Source organism: Gorilla gorilla, chromosome 5 (assembly GCF_029281585.2).
Source record: "Gorilla gorilla gorilla isolate KB3781 chromosome 5, NHGRI_mGorGor1-v2.1_pri, whole genome shotgun sequence".
Lineage (NCBI taxonomy): Eukaryota > Metazoa > Chordata > Mammalia > Primates > Hominidae > Gorilla > Gorilla gorilla.
Window position 1 is genome coordinate 71,611,066 of NC_073229.2, and position 22,613 is coordinate 71,633,678.

Sequence of the window (22,613 nt, forward strand, 5' to 3'; positions counted from 1 at the left end):
CCCAGGAGGTGGAGCTTGCAGTGAGCCGAGATCCGGCCACTGCACTCCAGCCTGGGCGACAGAGTGAGACTCCGTCTCAAAAAAAAAAAAGCTTTTACACGTAGACATTTTCCCTAGATTTTATTCTCACTTCTTGTGTGAGAAATTTTGAGAGAAGAAAAACATACATAAATAGGGTATAATAAAAATTAAAGTGATCAATACACTTAGTTTCTAACTTGTTAATTTTCTGTCACTCGGTGATAGGACTAGCTCTCCCAGCCTCTATGCCTTTCTTGGTGCTGTCCATTCTGCTCAGAATGCTATTCTCCAATGTCAGTGCCGCCTTCTCTGTGAAACCCTCCCAGGTCTCCAATCTGTCAACGTCTCTGCTCCCCCAGCCTTTGAGGTTTACTTTTCTAATGAGATTCATCAGGACAGGACTTAGCTGTGTATCTGTTTGTTTTCTACCAACTTATCATCAGGGACTTACTTATGTGTTTCTACCCCAGGCATTGGGAAATTCAGTGCGTTAATCACAGAAATGCTCAAAAAGCGTATTTTTTTCATTAAAAAATATATTTTGTATGGAGTAGTTTAGATACGTAACTCCTCAGATATGTCCACATTCTCATTGTGTCTAACCACTCTGTTTTAGTGCCTTGGCATAGTGAGTTATTCTGAGGGCCCAGTGATGACAGGAGCACAGCTTTAGTTTCTGTTTGAGACAGGCGTCTGTCTCGGGAGGAACTCTGTAGGCTACAGACCACAGCTCTGGCCCCAGCTAGGCATGTTCACATTTGTTTGCTATCCACCTGAGAGGCAGGTGATGATGGTGGCTGAGTCAGCATGTCCTGCTGGCAGAGGGTCAACAGTAGCACAGAAAGATAATATGTCATTAGTCATGTTGAGAGAAGGATGTTTCCTCTCCCACTTGTCTATTAGTTGGGGTGTTAATGAGGAGTAAAATGGCCAAAAGGCAGGGAGCTTTCTCTCAAAAGAGAAGGCCTGAGCTGCTCACACACAGGATAGGAAGGGTTGACTAAAACCTCAGTTGTAACTTTTAAAATACCAATAGCAGCTCTTTATTAGCTGCATACAGTATTCCAGATGTACAACTAGGCAGTTAAACAGATTTTGTCCTGCCCTCACATCAGCCTTATGTGTGAGGATTTTTTTAAAGTCACACTTTACAGATGGGAAAACTAAGGCTGAGCACTTTGCCTGGGGACACTCAGCTAGGAGAAGCCTGGGCTGGGGTTAAGTCCAGGTCTGCTAGACTACAAAGGCGCAGGCTTTTACATGCGAGGTACTAATCTGACAGGCCCTGTCGATTGGGTGGCACCTTTGAAATCGTCATGCAGTGAATGCATATTGATGGCCTGCTGTGTGCCTTAGGCACTGAGGATGCAAAAGTGAGTGCACAGTGCCTGCCTTGACACCTGAGCAGATCAGATCGTGGTGAGCCTGTGTTGTGAAGCTAATAGCAAAGTCTTCCTGGAGGTAGAGGGCATTGCATGCACAGGCAGGGGCACCCCAGAGCCAAGTGTTGTTGGAAGCATGGGGTTTAAGAAGAAGGTGTCAAGAGATAAGGCCCCATCATGGGCAGCCTTGAATGCCAGGTTAAGGAGTTTGGCTTCTATTTTGTAGGGAGAGGAGTGTCTTGTTAGACACTGATTTAGAGCGCTCAGCCTAATGGCAGCTTTTGGATGGATTTGAAGGGAACAAGACTGGAGGAGATAGGGTTAATATTTAGAAAGCAAACAAGGGCAGAATTTAGTGACTGACTGGATTTGAAGCCGAGAGTTTGGTGGTTGGGGGAGTGAAGGATAACAGTTGAATTATTGGTTTGAGTGACTGGGTACCACCTTCAGAATTTGAAGAAAGAGGGGAAGGATGCTTGTGGATAAATAAAAGATCAAACCTGGTGGCTTTAGTTTTCTCAGTTCAGGATGAGATAGGGCAGTCTGCTAGGTGAGGGAGGTGGAGGTGGAGCATGGGGTGCCTTGGGGGTAGTGAGAGGAAGGAATGGGAAGGGGAGCTAATGGGCATTGCTGAGGTTGGCATGAAGTTTTGGTGGTGCCAGGCTTCTAATTTTTTTTTCCTCTAGAGTGCTCAACTATACAGGCTTAGAATAGAGAAAGGTGGATTGTGGGTGCTGGTTCTACCTATGGAATAGGGAGTGGCTGGATGAGAGGGTGGGATGGGGCCACTGAGGATGCTGATGAAAAGGTACTTGGGATGCTGTACAGAGAGAGAGAAGGGAGTTCCAGAAGGAATGGGTGGGCAGAGAGAAAAATGGAACAGCAGCATAGTGGATTGTGGCCATGGGAGAGGTCATGGCCAGATCCAGGATACTGGAGTTGAAGATTCATAAGAGGAAGCAGCTGTGAGTGAGGCCATATTATGGGGTGTGACTCAGGAGTGGACTGTGTGGATTGGAGGGGTGTGGTGGTCATTGCCCTTCAGGAAGCCCAGGAGTTGCTATGCTTGCTTGCTGGGTGGATCAGCTCCATGAGGGACCAAAAAATCAAATACCTGTGGCAGGGCCAAGTGGGCAAATTGTAGGATAGGGTGGGCTAGTTATAGACAAACCTGTGCAAACCAGAGAGTGCATGCCCCCTCTACAGAGGACAGCTGCCCCTGCCCAACTCTACCAGCTGGAAGGTGGGCCTGCTGTTACTGCCTGGCTCAGTGGTTTTATTTTTCTTTTTTTTTCCGGAAATCAGTTTTTACGTGCAGTTTCCTGATTTTTAAGTGTTCAGTAATTAAAAATGGACAATGATTCAACAATTTGGAAAATGCACTGTGAGCTATAGGAATCAGGTATACAGGTTGGGTTTAACTCTGTGGGCTGCCTGTTTGCACCCTCTGATCTTTGCACACCTCAACAGGTCCTAGGACTGTGGCAGGGGGTGAAGTGGGGAGGTGATTTTGAGTTGGATTCTATAGTCTTGAAACACCTTGCCTTCTTGGTCATCTCATCTGGCTTGGAGGTTTTAAAGATAAGGAACTAAGTAAGTAGCTAAATTAGTTTTTCAGTAGCAGCTAATAGGTAATGATGGTAATCTGAAGCCTGTGGCTCAAAGGAACTGCAGATTGTGTTGGAAATTTTGCTAGCTCCTTCTGAAACCCTTGCATCCTTGCTCCTTTCCTCTATACAGAGTGTCCTTTGGCTCTCATGGTTTGTTTCTTGATTCGTACTTCCTCTTTTGCTTATTTACAGCATTTTCTTCTCTACTCCCTTTTCTCTTCATTGCTCATTTACTTCTCTAACTCCAACTCATCTTTCATAGGATTCAGCTCCATTTAGTTGGCTAAAGTAATGTGTAGGTCAAATATTTGTTGTATTGATTTATTTAGTAAAATCTTCTGTTTTCTTAGTTTTTAAACTCAGTGAATTAACTGAATTGTTGTTAGATGGTAGTGAAACTTTTTTTAAAAAAATTAGCAGATAAAAAGGTGCTTACACATACAAATGCATATTTTGCCCTTAAATTAATCACTCTGTGGGTTTTACTCAAATTTCAAAACACCATTGAACCTCTTTGGGAATTATCCTCATGCTACCTACACATATCTGTCCATTATTGGTGTTTGCAAATCTTTGTTTCTTTGAAGGTATTTACATTTGATGGTTGAGGCAGACTAAGAACTAAGTCTAAACAATAAGAGAAGTGACTATGAAGTACTGACACAGTGTCTATTGTTCTACTCAGCAGTGAGTCCCCAAGGTTGGTCCAAGCAAGAAGGTGCACAGATGTTTGCACAGTGCAGCCTGGTTGGAGTATGTGCTACCAGCATAGCTTTGAAAACCTTGCTTCCAGACATGCTATATTTATTAAGCTAATGTTAAATTTTCTTATTTTCAGACATTTCAGTTAGACCTTTGGTTGGTCTTTAGGGGATAAATGTGCAATTTCTATTGGCCTTTGAAATACTAAGATAGACTTTGAAACCTGCATTACTGTCTTTCTGGGCCCTTTGAGCTCTGGATATTGTAAATGAGGAAATATTAGGGTATGGGCTTCCCTAAGTGATGATTTTAAAGAATGATGTGAATGTGGCTGTGTGGTGGCAGCATAATTGTTGAACAACATGCATGTAAACCGGGCTCACCGCCGAGCCTCTTGCGTATAAGGAACCAGGCTGTCTTTCTCTGGCTGGTCATTTGTTGCGGGGAGCACAACAGTGGTTTGCACTTGATTCTTTATGAGAAGCACCTGGGGAGTTCTTTTAAAAAATACAGATTCTAGAGCCTCATTTCCAGTAATTTCACCCATTATGTTGGGGTGGGGGTGGGGGTCATCAGTGGGACCAGGAATCTGTAGATTTAGCTAGTGCCCCAGGTGGCTGTTGCTGACTGTCCTGGGGCCACACTATGAGAAACAGTGGGGCAGTGGGCTTTGGGTTGAATGGACCTAGGTTCATGTCTTATCTCTGCCCTCTGATGGTTATATGATCTAGCAAAGCTACTTGTCATCTCCGAGCTTCATTTTTCTCACCTTTAAGTGAGGATGATGGTTCCATCAGACACGGCATATGGCTCCAGGTCATGAGTTTTCCTTGGGCCTCCTCCTGGGCCATTATTTGAGATTTTCTTTTCTCTTGTTCTCTTTTCTCCTCCACTTTAGGGCCTTTTTTCTCCACATACTTGCATATGCACACACAGTGAGCGTGTCCTGAGGAACTAGTACTCAAAGCCTGCCTCAGGTCCAGTCCTCTCCTCTTAGCTTTTTGAAACGTGGTGACAGTTGTTTATAAGTTTGTCCTGCCAAGGCCCAGAGACTTTCCAGACTGTAAGATTTGGTCTGTTCATGTTGAGTCTGTAGGGAATTTGGGGCATTTGTTTTCAGTGGACAAACTTAAGCAAGTTCTCTCTCCTCCTGCGTTCACTTGTGAAGAGTTCACTGTACACAGATAGCCATTCCTGTGAGACTTTTTGTTTTGGCCAATATGATCTTGATCTTCCTGGAAGATAGGCAGGCAGGTTTTTAAAAATGTTTTATTTTTGTTTGTTTTTAATGCTAGCACTGAAAAATAATACTTTGGTCTTGGCCCATACTGCTGTCAAAACAAAATGCTTCCTGTATCCAGGATATAAGTAGGTTTAACGAGTACCCAAGCATGTTGCTGCTTTTAGTTTTCATCTCTGCTTTGTAACTTTTGAAGTGGAATAACTCTGCATTCTTTTCTTGCTAATCACTTAAAATTTTAATAGAAAGTTTTACTTTTATAACGTGAGCTCTTTTGGCAAATGCATGAAGGTGTGTCTAATGTAATTCCAGTTTCAGAGGCACTTTTTAAAAAAGTAAAAGAGGCTTTAATCTTCAATACTTTTGACACTGGGCTATTTATTAGGTATTTTTAGTTTATAAATTACAGTGAGCATGGTACCAAAATGCACATTTTTTTTCTGTTTGGTATATTTCCTGATTCTTGGCTTGGTAATTATATTCAGGATAATTTAGTCTTGGACTATAAAATAGATGTTGGGTCTATATTCTCTACCTACTATACGTTAAAAATTCCGAGTTCATTACGTGACAGAATATATAGGTATATTTTAGGATTAGAATTGAAGCCCTTGGTATCTCTGTCAAAAGCTTCTTGAATCTCGTATGAAAGAAACATATGGGAAAGAGAAGTCACTGAGATGGAAATGCTAAGTGCCAAGTGACTATAGAAATCAGTAAAAAGCCTTTTTATGTTGGTTTAGAGTTACCCAAATCAAAACAGGGCAATATTTTTAGTTGTTGCCTTTAAATGTAGCTTTCTTACAATCAGAATATATAAATCACAGGTTAAAGTTTCTTATTCAAGGTGTTATATATTTTCTAGGATACTTTGTAAACTGAATATTTCTTTCAAAATAACCCCATGGAGGGCTAGAGGGAAGGATAAAAAATGTGCATAACACCTCTTCTTTCCTTGTATTTCTGATTCCTCTGCAACTTGTGAATACTTTCGTATATGCCGAACAATCTGAAAGTCGGAAGCTCCGCTAAAAATCCAGCTCTCTTCCCCCTTTAAAACATTTCAACACATTAGCTTCACTTAAGACAAAGAAGATAGCCAAAATTTTAATTAGTGGCTCAATTTATGAGCTAAAAACATTCATTTCAGCTGATATTTTTGAAAGAGATTTTTGACCCCCAATTATGGACATGATATTGATGCCCTTTTAAGAAACTTTGACAAATACAGAAATGTTTAAAGACATAGAAGAAAAAGTCACCCATAATCCCCACCTAAGATTACAGCCCCTAATTTCAATCCGAGACACTTGTCTGATGACCCACTTGCATACCACCTAGCTGGCTCCCTCATGAGCCCTGGGGCATCCTTCACCCAAGCATCATAGCTGCCATCTGGCAGTGTGCATATCTGGCACACAGGTCTTTTTCTCTGTGGGATTCTGAGCTCCTTGAGGGAAGGGACTGTCTTCATTTTTTTCTTATTTAAAAAAATTATATATTGACAGATTATAGTTGTATATATTTGTGGGGTACAAAGTGATGTTATGATTTTTTAATATAATGTGAAATGATTAAATCAAGCTAATGAACATATCACCTCAAATATTTAACATTTTTGTGATGAGAACATTTGAAATGTTCTATCTTAGTGATATTAAAATGTACAGTACTCAGTTATTAGCTCTATTCACCATGCTGCGCAACTGACCTAAAAAAATCAAACTTATTTCTCCTAACTTAAACTTTGTACCCTTAAGAATGAATGGGGATTATCTTTGTACCCCCTTAAGAATGGAGATTATCGTTTCCCCATTCTCCTCACCTCCAGCCTCTAGTAACCACCATTTTACCCTCTGCTTCTATGAACTGAATTGTTTTAGGTTCCACATACTATAGGCATAATGGGTTAAGACATGTGGTACTTGTCTTTCTGTGTTTTGTTTATTTTACTTACCATACATAGTGTTCTCCTTGCTGCAGATTGCCTCAGTTTTTGTATCCCTAGAATCTAGGGTACTACAGTAATGTAGGTACTAAAAAAAAAAATGATCAAGCTACATCCTATGCATTTTAAGTTCATATCATTTAATTGCATAAAGCCAATGCTATGTGCGCTGTATGGTCAGCACTTTTTTTGAAATGTCTACAAATATTTTAAAGAGCATTTTATATTTTGCATGTGTAATGTGTAATATATGGACATGGTAAGACATGAATACAGCACAAAAGGTGCACGTACAATGAAAAGTGGGTTTTCTTTACATCCCTTTTCCAGGTCTGTGCTTCCTTTCTAAGGAGAAGGCCACTCTTTTATTACCTTTGCATCTTTCCAGAAATAATCTATATTAATGCTTGTATACACACAGGCTATCTTTTAAAAAATCTACCTTTGGGATATAGGGCAATGGTAGACATGTGAATGATACGGCTCTTTTGGAAGTCATTCTGGTCTTATCTATTAAAATTAAAAATCTAGCCTAATAATTCCAGTTCTGGCATTCTGTTTTATAAATAGAAGTACCAGTGTATCAAGATAGAAATGGAAGGATTTTTATATCAATAGTGCATTTTTTTGTGGTGGCAAAAAAGGAAGGAAAAAGAAAAAGGAAATACAGTGAATGCCTGTCAATGAAATTGTTGAATAAATTATGGTACATACATACTATGGCTGTGGTGCAGTCCTTACAGAATTAAATAAAGTTTTATTATTTGTCACAGAGGAACTTTCTTGAAAAATTTTTATGTAAGAAAAGAAAGGCAGATAAGATTGCATGAGATTCTGTTTTTACAAAACAATGCTAAACTCTGTATGTGACTGGATGTTTATGTATAATGGTATGAGCATGGAGAAAGATAACAGGGGAAAGGAGTTAAGTTAAAAATGCTTTCTAAATTAAAATTCTAAAAAATGTGTCCTTGAATCTTTTCCAGAATAGGCATCAAGGTAATTGAGGTGATTTGCCAAATCTACTTCCTTTTACTTCTAGGAAATGGTGGTGGATACTTAACCTCATTTAATTTCATTTCATAAATGCTTTTATTTTTTGGGGTATGAATTACTCAAGGCAGAGCATAGGAACTCATGTAGAGCAGCTGAATGCTTTGATACAATGAATGCACCTTGGGTTTCAAGTTGTCAGGGAGGCACTGACCCTCATAAGAGTACAGGACTGTGGGGGTCACAGCACAGTTAACTGCACTGCAGGCTGAGAGACTGAGAGGCAGTAGCATTGACCCGTGTGGGGGATGATCAGAGCCTGAGTTAAAGCTCTATGGGATCGGAAACTATAAATGCCAAGAGCTGTGGAAGAGAGAGAGGCAATTAAGGGTCAGATGATAACTTGAGTGTCTTGTCAGAAAGGTGAATTAAGTGGCAGAATGATGCAATGATGAAGGTTAAAAATAGGCATTTTGGGGAAAGGAAGTTTGGGTATCTTTTCTGGGTTTACATCCTAACACAGCCCTTTGTTGCCCATCACATTTATCTTATGATCCTTATGATGTATGCTTCTGGCAGGTAGAACTAGGAGGAGGAGGAGGTAAATGTCATTTAAGGGCCTTGAAAAGTACTTAAAGAAGACATTATGTTCCTACCCTCTTTTCACAGAAGTGACTAAATACTTACTAAGTGAATACATAGTAAGCCCTGGGGAAACACCTAAATTTCTGTTAGCAGAAACTTAAAATATTTAGTCTTGGAATGAGGAGGTACTTTGTCTGCTTGGACATCTGTAAAGGAGTAAAAAACCTCCACTTTGTGGACCACAGGATTGTAAAGTCAATTGGGAAGGAAAAGAGCACATTGGAGACTCTATATGTATTTGAAGGATGTGTGCCGCCATCCTGTCCATTCATGAACTCACCCTACCCTATTCTATATAAATTCATCTTCAGTTAAATATTTTTTCTAGTTCATTTATTTTGTCTGGTTATGCTACTACAGAGATACCACATTTCACCAAAGTCCTTAAAATGTGCTACCTCAAATGAGATTTATTAGCCAGGGCAGATAACTGTCACTCCCCTCATCCTGGGCTTAATACTTCTATGAATGCAGTCCTAGAGCATGTGAATATATATGTGTACCTATTGGATTCATATTGAGTTTATAGTTCAGTTAGTATGTATAACTCTTGGATTCACTTTGAGTTTCTAGTTAAATCCATCCCAGCATGTTCATGCATGCTGCCTTTGGGCCAGGTCTCCATGATTCTGTACAGAATGTTAGGGTTTTTGGATTTAAATGCAAGATTTCACCTTTTTCAGGTCTAAATTTAATCTCATTAGATTAGCACATTAGCTTCATTGCAGCTGCCTTTAAAGAGATCATTTTCCAGTTGATTTTCATACAACTTACTGGCTAGTTTCAGGAACCCTGAAAATGAAATAAACATGTCCATCCAATGGAAATAAAATAAAAGCTGGAGACTGAATTCAGACTTCTGCCATTTGCTAGCTGTATACTCTTCAGCAAGTTAACTTCTTTGAGCTTCCATCCCCAAATGCTTTCCTAGATATATGAAGTGGAAAAAAGTCTCTATTTCACAGGCTTGTTAATAGGGTAAGGTAAGTCAGTGTGTGTACAGCATCTAGTATGGAGTTTTGCACATGGTAGGCACAGTGCTGGTCAATATCAGTAACTCAAATTCACAAGTTAAAATATTGAACAGTGTGAAGCCCTGCATCATACTCTCCAACAAGCAGATCATCAGGTCATGAGCCTACTAATCAGCATTCTGTGAATCGTCTTTGATTGTTCAACACGTTTTAACCTCCCCGCCCCCATTTTATTCTTCAGCCCATGTTTCTCCATTGTGTTCAGGATACTGTAAGAGATTATCAGGTTATCACCTACCTTAGTGAATTCCAGATGTTGTATTTAAGGACATAGGAAATTATTTGTGATGTAATATATGTAATAAGATATAGAAGTCCCTTAGAAAAATGGGAACATTTTTCTTTCTTTAGTTTTCTGGTGTTTGAAGTGTACATGTAGTAAAATTAAAACTTAGTAAATATTTTTAAAAAATGAAGCAGATATGACTAAGGGGAAAAAAGAACAGGGCCACACACTAGAATGTCAGCACTTACTATGGGAACACTATGGGCTACTACTGTAGTATTCCACAGTGCCAAGCACATGGGAGGATCTTAAGAACTTGTTGACTTATTTCTTCTTTATTCAGCTACCACAGCTTGTTCTCTCTTTATTATTCCAGAGAGCACTTATGAATATGTCACTTACACCACGCTTTCTTTGAAAAATTGAAAGCAAAAAATTATTTTTTTCCTTTCCTTTATGCCTATTGTAATATGCAGGGTTCATTGTTCAGCTCTCACTGCAGAAAAGCATTTGCGCTAATGCTGTACATCATTTGAATGCTTTGTGGGTTCTCATGTGTCCACCTTGGATCTTGAGCAACTTGCCTTGCTAGCATCTGCTTTCTGTCTAAGGACAGAGCTGCATATGACTTTTCTGGGTCCTAGCATAGGCACTTTGCCTTCATGGGCTCCTTTCTCCATTAAAAAATTTATAGGTTATATTTTATTACTGCACTAGACAAATATTCTTTTTACACATTATTATATTTATTTTTCTTTTGATTTTAAAATAAATGAACATTTTTTGAAGGCCCTGAAAAGTATCATGGGCCATCAGCACTGTGCCTTCTGTGCCTAATGGCTAAGTCACCTGGCTCAGGGACTCAGGAGTGCCTGTCACGGAGGGCCTCCTCTGCACAATGAGGTGTGCGTGATTTATGATGGCAGTGCTTCTCTGTTTTTATCCTCATTTGCTCTTAGAATAATGGATGATCATGATTATTATCTGAGAAGTAATCACTTGAGTTTCTCCTCTTAATACATTTTCTCTTGTTCCCTTCCCAGATTATTGTTCTCTGTTAGCCTTTCTCAGATTCTTAGAACTCCTGCACTATGAAAGATGACTTTAAGGGAATTTTTTTTCAGCAACGCTTTGGACCATTTACAGATGCAACATTGTGAGACTGACTTTGGAAAGGACCTGAAGGTTAATGCTTTGCCTTCTAATGCTAGTGATGCTAGTTTTTTTTTTTTCCTTTTCTGTTTGTTTCTCTCTTTTTTTTTTAGTGTGGTGAGATTGTTATGTTCTTTTGATTTTTGAATGGTATCAGTCAAAAGCATTTAGGCATTGTCAGTGGTGATTTTGAAATAAAACTTATTAAAGAAAATATAATTACTGTACTTGTCATGTGCTGAGAGACAGTTTCTCTTTGTTGTTACCCTAGCTGTGTATTTCTAGGTTCTGTAAGAATAGCTCCTCCAGTTTTAAAGTGTCAGGTGGCTAGAAAGGAGTACAGATCCTTGACAAGAAGAACATAGCAATCGAGGGAGGAAAAATGCAGAGGAGTTGGGGAGGATACAGCAATAGTGAAGGCTCAGATGCCAGAGAAAGACCAAGGAACATGGTTTATACTTGCTTCTTTAGTGTTTAAACAGATGGGCAACTCTAAAATAAAGGTCCACATGAAGCCAGAGAAAGTACATTTTAATGAAGTACACCCTTGGAAGGGAGGAGGTCAGGGAGAAGTAATATGAGGTTTATTCCATCAATGTTGCTATAGCCTAACCCAGGAGGATAGCGTTAGCATTTTGAGAGCCAGGAAAGTTGTTGGCATTTCCATTATCTTCATAAATAAGTGACTTGGAGCAGTGAAAGCATGTCTTACTAAAGGTTGTTGGGGAGGGTCAGTTTTCCAGTGCTCATATAGTTGCTGGGCTTTAGGCCAGGCCCTGATAAATGCGTGGACGGTGAAGTGGTTGGTTCATGTTTTGACTGGTTCACGCAGGATTACCAGACAAATGGCCACCTCATCTGTCACTGGCAAAGAATTGAAATCTCACTGACTGTAACTAAATTCTCTCTCACTCAGTTTTTTCCTACTCTTGGTCCTGGTGGAATATGCTCCTTCATAATGTGGGGGAAGAACAGCTACATAAAGAATTCATTGTCTGCGACTGTTTATAGACATTTAACCCCAATGTATATTCTTGGGAGATATAGGCATATTCCCATGAGTGAGGAAGGCTGAGTCCAGTTAAGGTGTAAGCCCTCCCGCGTCCTGGAAAGGGTTGTCAGAGCAAACGCTGTCATATGATACCGTCCTTGCAGCTCTTCCAGCTGAGCCATCACAAATACACGAAAATAGCTTGGATACTTGGACACATCTCCCAACTTTAAGCTATTAAGGTTTTCAAAATTCTCCAGGTCCCTTGATCCTCACTGTGACTCTGGAGTGTAAGTTTTGGATAGGCTGCTATTGGTCTGAGCCTTTCACTCAGACATGTCATTACCAGTCACAATGCTATTCTTTTCTGTGAGGCTTGTTTTTTGAATTTAAAAAGAAAATAAGCTCCTATTAGTATGGACCGTATTGATAGGAATCAAAATTTCATATTTAAAAGTTCTTTGTAACTCATGAGGGGATTACATGAACTCCTTTATTAAAGAACTTAATATATTGCAGCATGGATCCTTATGAAAAAGACAAGTTGATAATTGCCTTGCAAAAGCTTTCTTTTCTCCTCCTTTCTAATACTCATGAAAAGTAGTGCTAGGGTTTTTCTACCTGATTTGGTCAATGCTTCCTTTATTTTTCTTCTAATTAACCAGGGACTGTAACATCATGTTTTAACCTTAATTTTGTTTTAAACTTTTAAGTTCAAGGGTACATGTGCAGGTTTGTTATACAAGTAAACTCGTGTCACGGGGGTTTGTTGTACAGATTATTTTGTCACCTAGGTATTAAGCCTAGTACCCATTAGTTATTTTTCTTGATCCTCTTCCTCCTTCCACCCTCCACCTCAGGTAGGCCCCAGTATCTATTGTTACCCTTTGTGTGTCCATATGTTCCCCTCCCACTTATAAGTGAGAACATGCAATATTTGGTTTTCTCCTCCTGCATTAGTTTGCTAAGGATAATGGCTGCCATCCCATCCATATTCCTGCAAAGGACATGATCTCATTCTCTTTCATGGCTGCAGAGTATTCCATGCTGTATATATACCACATTTTCTTTATCCAGTCTACCATTGAGGGGCATTTAGGTTGATTCCATGTCTTTGCTATTGTGAGTGGTGCTGTCATGGACATACATTTGCATGTGTCTTTATGATAGAACAATTTATATTCTATTGGTTATAGACTCAGTAATGGTATTGCTGCTTTGAGTGGTAGTTCTGTTTTTAGGTCTTTGAGGAATAGCCACACTCTTTCCCACATGGTTAAACTTATTTATACTCCCACCAACAGCGTTTAAGTGTTCCTTTTTTTTTTTTACAACCTCGCCGGCAGATGTTATTTTTTGACTTTTCAATAATAGCCATTCTGATTGGTGTGAGATGGTCTCTTATTATTGTTTTAATTTGCATTTCTCTAATGAGCAGTGATGCTGAGCTTTTTTTTCATATGCTTGTTGGCTGCATTTATGTCTTCTTTTGAAAAGTGTCTGTTGCCCTTTGCCCACTTTTTAATGGTGTTTTTTTTTTGTTTGTTGATTTGTTTATACTCCTTGTAGATGCTGCATATTAGACCTTTGTCAGATGCATAGATTGCAACAATTGTCTTCATTCTGCAGGTTCTCTGTTTACTGTGTTGATAGTTTCTTTTGCTGTGCAGAAGCTATTTGGTTTAATGAGATCCCATTTGTCAATTTTTGCTTTTGTCACAATTACTTTTGGTGTCTTGGTCATGAAATCTTTGCCTGTTCCTGTGTCCACAATGGTATTGCCAAGGTTGTCTTCCAGTTAACTTGAATTTTGGATGCTGTTTTATGACCCCAGAAAACCTGAGGTTTGCTTTTCTGCTTCATGCAAATGCTGTACTTGGTGCTAGTTAATTATAGGCCAAAATGCATATCAGGTGCTGTTATCTAAGAACCTTGGTAAATTTTGAGTAGGAAGAGGGGAATGTGCATGGAAACTGAGCTTGTAGAATCCTAGGGTCAAGAAGGTACTTTGTAGATCAACCATCCAGTTTTTCAGTTCCTTTGATAAAACCATACTAAAGGGTCACCTGGCCCATGCTTGAATGCGGAATTCACTGTATCCCCAGAGGACCCTGACACATTTTAGCTCACTATGTAGGGGAACATTTTTCTTTCGTTAGTTTTCTGGTATTTGGCCATGCCACGCCAGTCTAATTCTTTCACCATATGACAGACTTTACATATTCAAAGGACATTTGATGTTCCCTGCAAATCTTCTCTTCCAAATCTCATCACTAGCCTTGCTGTCTGGGTGTGTTCCAGTGTGTGTTTCAGTGTCCTCTGCACTACTTAGTGTTGCCGGTAAACCATGCATGGGGAGAGATAATTGAATTTTTCTTTGTAATTTTGTTCATGTGCTTTTTAGGTGTACTTCATAATGGCAATAGGTTCCAAGTATTGACTATGTAATGATGGAGGTATGCACTTTGGATGTTTTTGTAGGTCTAGGCAGAGGAATACATCTTTGAAAAGTGACCAAGTTATAAAATTTGCCTGCCTTACCTTAAAGATGTAATTGTGTAAGAGCCTGCTAATGTGGGCAGTGGTCAGTCCTGCTAGACCAAGGAGACTGGGGCGCCATGTCAGCCCCTCCCTCTCGTGTTATACTGCCACTGTTTTGAAAGTTAACACTGGGAATTGGCAGATAAGTCATTGGTATGGGAAATAAAGGATTTTATAAACATTATAAGTGTGCTTTGGGTTCCTGGGGTTGTAGAATCAGGGAAGGGGGCTGCTTCCAAAGTTGATAGTGCCTCCCGGACTTGGCTGTTCATGAGAGTCACCTGGAGAACTTTGTAAACTGAAATGCATCGCCTCACTGCAGACCTATTGAGTAAACTCTGAGGGTGAGGCCCAGGAGTCTGATGATAACGCAGCAGAACTGGTTTGTAGGCGTTAAGTGGGGAACAGGTGATGGTCCATCTTTTAGAACCACAGACTAGATAATCTTTAAGCTACTCTCTGGTTCTGAAATTACAATTTTTATATCCTTTTGATTGTTCTTTATGCTGTCTTTTTATGGTGTGTGCTTTTTATTGCCTTCTTTTTCTATTGCTGTGTTCTTTCACTTTCCTTCTGTGGTTATTGTTGGCTTGTTTTACCCATTTGAGTAACTTACTGGCCGAGTGTCCTCGAAGATTTTTCAAGCAGAGGAATGGCATGGTCACAGTTTTCATTCCTGTCGTTGCTGGCCTGTGATGACCATTTTTCCCATCTTTCTAGTGTGTCTAGAAAGAACACACTAGATCAGAGCATCCTTTTGCTAGGGCTGCCACCTACTCCTGCCAGCCCCCTGCCTACGCGTGGGCTTGCTGAGGCATGATCTTTATGTCTCCTCCACATATCTGCCTTTTTTTTTTTTTTGGACTCCTGATCACAGCTGTCCAGGTGTTCCTTTTGAAATGGATCTGAATTTTTAATTTTAACCCAAAGAGGCCATGCCTTCTTACAACCTAGAGCCTAATTTTGGTTTATGTTCATAGAGGAACCTCCCCAGTCTTTCCAAGCCAGCTTGAAATAATAAAGGATGTCCCACTGCATCCTCCAAGAGAGACCACAAAAGGAGGACAAAGAGCCCCCATTACTCTCCATAGATAACCTATTAAAAGCTTGTGTTTGATAAGGTGCCCTGTTCTGAAGGTGCCCATGTGCAGTTAGCCTCTAGCATTCATGTACATATTATCTTTGAACTGTTTCTCAGTTAGCAAATCTTTACTCAACTCAGAGCAACTGTAGGACAAGTATTTGGGATAAGGGGGACATCTTTTATGCAAATGTCAAGAATGATTGACTTTTTTCATCTTCTTAACCCAGAGTCCCTCAACCTTATTTTCATTAGGTCCCCCTCAATGCCTCTTTAGACCTGCATTTTGTAATCTCCCCTTCGATTATGAAATCTTAACACCACTGATGTACTATATATCTGTATATATACTGTGGCCCTTTGAACAAACACAAACCATTTTAATAGCTGAGACTTTTTTTTTTTTTTTTAACACTCTTCCTCCCCCGATTAGTTTCCCTTTCCGTGGTGACTATAATGCCTCTATTGTAAATGCATGTTTTGACCCACCTGCCCAACCCTGGCCCAACTTGCATAAGGTATATTTAAACCAAGCGATTCTAATGTGCATCCAGGCTTAGGACCCAGTGATCTTACCCGCTGTTTCCAAAACCTGGCTTGATCATAAGAATTAACTGGGAACATTTGTTAAGCAATCATATTCCCAAACCCTTGTGCCTGGAGATTATGCACTAAGAATTCTTATGCTTAACAATTGCCTCAGTAATTCTTAAAATGTGGCAGATTTGGTTCTTTCTCTTCTGACCCAAAAGCTGCTCTCTCTGCCCATTTTCCAGCCTAGAGGTTGTGAGGGTGGGGAATGAAGTTGCTTACAAAGCATAGATATACTCTAAATATCCTGAGTTGGAACTTAAAATGAAATCGAATAAACGCTTCCACAAAAAAAAAAAAAAAAAGCAGTTGAAATAGTGTCACGTTACTTCACTGGACAACTAGCATTGAATATCTAGTGAGTAGAACTGTGGAGGGTATTCTGAGGGATGCCTTAGTGTGTATAATATGGTTTATTACTACAGGGGGCTCATTAATCTCTTGAAGGAGCAGAGGCAAAATGCGTTGGAGAATCACCTTAATTTTTCCCAGGTAATTGGGTAAAGGCCTCAGAGAGGTCGTGGCATTTGAGGATGAATAAAATGCTGCTAGCTGGGGAAAGGTTGTTAGGAACAGGAAAGGCATAATGAATAGTGAATGATTCACTGGTGCCAGAACATGGGGTGCATGGGCCTGTGGGTGTGGGAAATGGAGTCAGAAAGGCCATGGATATTTGTGGGGCAGAAGTTAGAAAGGACACTGGACTGGAAGCCAGAGAGGTTTGTTGAAGGTGTGGCTCTGATACCTTCCATGCCTTGTCTTTCAAAGTTCAATTTGTGATAATGATGGCTCACTGGGCAGTTGTGTTGCTAGTGTAAGATATGAGCAAGCATTTTATAAGCTCTCAAAACCTACAAAAATGTTGATGGTGTTATTATTATGTGCCAGGTCATGAGGGCCCTGAATGTGAAACTGAGGAGCTTATGCTTTGTTCTATAACTAGTGGATAGCTATTGGAAAGCTTTGAGAAGACCTGTTTACGCTGCATTAGGGGCTGAGCAGACTTTTATAGGCTTACTTAAAGACTTAATCACAATCTGTAATGGTCCTATGCATGTGGAAATGCATTCTGAGCTTCTAGCTCTGACCTAGAAATGGATGTTTGGAATAGAACCCATTGGAGAGTTGGAGGCCCTTAGTTCAAAGGCCAAAAAAAAAAAAAAAAAAGGAAACATGGGTAATTTGTCTTATCAGCTTTCCTTTATTTTCATAATTAGAGAATCACAGGCTGTTGATGTTGGAAAGGAGCACAGAGATCTAGTTGAGTTCATTTGCCATCTTAGGTGCTCAAAGCTTTGCTGTTAGTTATTCACAGGGCTGGGACCTGGGACCCCTGTCACAGGGCAGCACCCATCTGGTTCTGAGCCAGGCAGGCTGATGCCGGAGGGGCTGGCCTAGCCAGGCTTGTCTCCATTTTCCAATGTGTACAGCTGTTTCTCCTGGGCAGGATCTAGGCCGCCTCTCTCACCCTGTGTTCCTTTTGTGCACAGTTTAGGTCCACCCTTCATTCAGTGTTGGCTGACTTTGCAGTAAGATGCTGAGCCTCCCTGAACTCCTTCCATTCCTTTCATTTATGTTTTAGCTCACTTGTTGCTTTGTTTTTGATGATTAGTATGAAAAACATTTCTTTAAATTTACATGCTATGTTTGGATAGTAGCTTGAATACTTGGTAGATTGGATTGCTGGACTTGTTAATTAGTCCTGAGACCCTTTAGACATTTGGTCCCTGCAGTCTGTTGATTTCTGCTATAATATCTTTTTGTTTGTGGTCCTTCTCTGTTTTTGAAAATGAAAGAAGTCTTAAAAGTTGGCATGATTCTTGTTTAGCACTTAGCCTCATCCTACCAGTACACTCCAAGGGCAACAAGGTGTTATCATTAGATCTAATATTTTTGCTCTTGAAAAGCTTTAGTAACTTCGATATATAGGAAGATGTGGTATGTGGTGGTTTAATAGTAATAATTAAGGCTAACATATATTAAGCATTTCTCATATGCCACACACTATTCTGAAAACCTGTATTCACTGTATTAAGTAACTTGTATGAGGTCACACAAACAGCCAGTAAACTGTTGGGGAGTTGGGATTATGGAGCTTGGGTTCCACAGTGCACCTTCTTTGCCTTGCTCTTTATAGTAGACATACTGGGACTTTGAACATGAGTCTGAATCCTGGCGCAGACACATCTATGTAATCTGGACCCAGGCGTGTAATCTCTCTGTGCTTCAGTTGGATCGTTTGTGAAATCAAAGTAACTGCCTGGCTCAGGGTTGTTTTTAGGATTAAATGAGATTATGTATGTAGAGCGCCTGGCCTAATGTCTGGCACTTGAGAGGCATTTCTCATTATTTTAGAGATGTTCTTGTAAAAAGTAGTGTTGTAAAGTTTTTGAAATTAGACTTTGAAAACCTGTCTAGTAATAAATCATTTTAATGTTAAATTGCTCTCACTCACGTGTATGAGATGTTCTTCATTAAAGGAAATCTTTGATGAGTTGTGGGCCTGGAATACCAGGCTGTGGAAAGTGCTTTCCAGAGAGAAAAGGGGCCCATGGTACCAGAACAAGGTCTCTCCCTGGTTGGTGCTAATGATACGACATAGTGAGTCATGACATGGGTGATCTTGTTTCCTTTTATTATACAAATCTGGGTGAAAAATTGGACTCTCAGCTAGGAGTAGGAACTTGGGGAAGTGGTAGCAAAGAAGCTATTGGTACCACTGAGCTACCTCAGAAAATTGTCCTGGGAGCTTACTGAGAACGGATTGTGCCTTTTGGTCTGAACACCTGGGAGCTGTTGCTTGCTTCCTGGTGCAGGAATGCTGTTGCTCTTACACTTTACTTTGGGATTATGATTGGGAGTTTCCTGTAGAATTCCTGCATTCCTCTTTTCTTGAATATTCTTTTTGATTGCATGTCACAAAGAGAGGTTTCTGACTCAGAGAACTCTTGAGGTGATGTGCTGAACAAGGTACTCACTAGATAGTGTTTCTGCAGAGGAACCAGCTGGTCAGCAAATACAAGCACACTGTATTTTAAGAGCTGAGTTGCAATGAAAGAACTGTCCTTAGATGCTGTGGTAGTGAGATGGCTCACTGGGTGGCCTGCGGGCCACTACCCAACATTTCTGCACATTCTTATATTAGACGAAGGCCAGGAGTGTTAGTTCCACATCTTACGTAGGTTGTTGGTAAACAGTAAAAATAAAATGTAAAGACTGTCTGTCAAAAGGAGCAGTTTTTAAAGAAGTGGCTCTGAAGGAGCTTTGCCTTTTCTTGTCACAAAGAAAGCAGACTTGTTAGATGTTAACATCTAATCAGATGTAACTTCAGGACATAGGAGTTGAGTAGACTTTGTTGGATGCCAATGGTCTGCCTTGTTCCTTAAACAGTAGGGGAATTAAAAAACTTTGCAATTAGGCCTTGTCTTTGTGGTTCTTCATCTGGATTAATATTAGAATTTAATATTTAAGTTCTGTTTGTGGAGCCAAAATGTGGTGATCAGCATGAGATCTGTTTCGTGTTTGCATAACTGTTTGTGAGTTGCTAGGGAATATACTCTCAGTTTTTTCCATCTTGCCTTTTTACTTAACTGTTTTGGTAAACCAGTAGGAAACTTTGTGAATGTAGTATGTATGAGAAGTTTAAATGTTAGAGAGGATTTATTTTCAGGGTACAAGACTGCCTCTTACAGGAGCTGTAAATACTTCGGAATGTAAACCTATCTGGTTGGAGAGGAACCCTTATACAATTAGGTTGGTTAGGTTGGTGCAAAAGTAATTATGGTTTTTGCCATTATCTTCAATGGCATTATTCAATAATGCCATTATTGCAATTAAAATTGCGTGATTTTATTATGTTAGTGCAAAAGTAATTATGGTTTTTGCCATTATCTTCAATGGCATTATTATTGAATAATAGTTATTATATAGTTATTTTATATATATATAATATATAGTTATTATTGAATAATGCCATTGAAGATAGTGGCAAAAACTGTAATTACTTTTGCACCAACATAATAAAATCACACAATTTTAATCTTAAATTTTGATTATGGAAATGCCACAATATATGTTGTAGCTTATGTATATTTAGAATATGTTAGAAGATGTTTTGAGGCAAGTTAAGCTCTTCTCCACTATTAAATTCTACAATGGTTATAATTGGATCATTGTATTTCTGAATACCTGAAATCTGGTTAGGGCCTAACAGTCTGAACAAACGGCATTACGTAGTCAATCCAGTTCACATGACTTCTTTGTAAATGCAAAAAGCCAAGTTGCATATTTAAATTGTTTGGAATCCTGTGGGATTTCAGTATGTATGCATCTGATGTTTGGGTTATTCGTTCTCTTAGTATTTGCGATATTCTATTGCTTGACCATACCCTCCCGCCCCTTTTGGAAAAGTGCTTTGGCATTCCTTGAAAACAAACTTTCCAGAATAAATATAGCAATATCATGGTTACCATTGCTGGGCTTAATCCATCTTGCAGTTTGTTAAGAGATGAATTCTTGGCTGCAGTAAATTGTATTAACTGGTTAGTGAGGTCCCTCCCTGACCCTTCAGGATCTCCTGATAATGGTTTAAAACAGTTAGGTCATCTTCAGCATTACTTAGAGTAAGAGATAAAGTCCTTTTCTTTCCTCCATTACTTACAATTTGTATGCACTCAAAGTGCCATTAAATGTTGCCTTAGAAAGTTATGGGCCATTCTTGAGTGATTGTAATCTGTCAACTCAGATTAATTTTTGAAGTACTGTGTCAATGCCTGAGTCTTCCATTTCTTGCTTGCTGTCCAGAAACATCAAACCTTGGCTAGGGGCGGTATCGACGTATTGCTTAAGGAGATTAAAAACATTAACTAAGGTACTCTCTCATGGATAATAGGTAATCCTAAAGTATTCTGTCCTCCATGATCAGGACTTATCAGTGTTGCCTATGTGAGTTTTTTCTTTGCTCGGCCTGTCACTTCAGAAGGTACTCTGAGTGCTGATTTTAATGTTGGTGTATTTGCTGAGAAAATTCAGAAAGAATCTTCCTAACGCAGTTCCTCTGAACAATCCATTCTTACTTGATGCCTCATAGGAATCTTTGATCCTATTGGTATGATGTGACTGACCATAAAATCGCCTAATTGACTTTTGTTTTTTTCTCGGAAGAAGCATAACAGATAAGGTTTATGATGACAAGAGCCATTTGTTATCCTTTTATGGCAGTTTGTGCCTCATTATGATTTTCATTTTCTACCTTGTATTTTAATTATTGATCCACCTCTCCTGTGTCATTTCCTGGATGCCCTTTAGGAATAAAGACTACTTCTTATTTGAAATCTCTTCCATTTTCAAACCTTGCACATAGTAGGCATAGTATGTATGTGGTGCTTGTTGTTGCTATTAGTTTGGATAAATTGTATTGAATCCACGGCACAATGCCCACTAAACAAAATTTTATTCCATTTGAGTCATGTAATGCTTTCCTGAGTACAATGTGTGAAAAATGCAACCTTATTGAAAATCCCACATCAAAATATAAAAAACACTTTAATAAACTTTATTGGATATCTGTTTGACTGCTTTTTGAAAGAACCTTTTTCTTTTCTGTATGTAAACAGATTATATCCCCCTCTTTTCAAGTTTTACTTGATGATACATTTGGTTAAAATGTGCAGGAAAAACAACCCTTTCTAGATGAGTAGAATCTTTGATTTTCTGTCGTACAAAACATCAATACCAAGAAGTTGAATGATCCTCTGTTATCTGGCCTAAGTTCTTTTTTTTCTCAGCAGATTTACCTTTTTAAAACAGTTTTTCTCCCTAAAATTTCTATTACATTTTTTAATAAAATAGGACTTATACTGTACATATATACAATTTTACATTTCTTTTTTCCCTTAACCCTAAAACATAGTGTTTATTATATTAAATATTCTCCAGAAACATGATTTTTAATGGCCATATAATAGTTCATTGTATGCATTTGCCATCCTGTGTTTAATCATTCCCCTATTGTTAGTTTCAGTTCGATATCTTTTTTCTCTCCTCATAGTTGATCTTTCCCTCTGCGGTACCAACCCTGCTTGGTCCAGCTCTCATCAGTTCTCCATCTGCACCATCAGTCTGGTCCTCCCATGTCAACAGCTCATCCTTTCAGTCAAGTTACCAGTAAAGTAATGCTGTCCTGATCCATTTCGCTTTTAGTAAAAGCTTCTTTTCTCCAAGTGATTGCAGTTGCCGCTACCAGTCTGATCCACCCTTCTGATCATAGCACAATACAGAAAACATGCCTGGTTTCTTGGTTTTCAAAGTGATTCACCCTTGAGCTATTTTAATTATGGGGGGCAACCTTGGGGCATTTATATCTTTGTTTAGGATCATTAATGGTGACAGCTTAATAATGCGTGAAAGCACCTTGGAAACATTAAAATATACCAGCAAATGAGAGGATAAAGTTAT

At 39.3% G+C, this 22,613-nt stretch overlaps 1 protein-coding gene across 2 annotated transcripts in view; it reads left to right on the plus strand.

The window, feature by feature from the left end:
• LRRC1 (leucine rich repeat containing 1) overlaps positions 1 to 22,613 on the plus strand; it is a 128,685-nt gene that overhangs the window by 15,575 nt on the left and 90,497 nt on the right. The window lies entirely within an intron of this gene.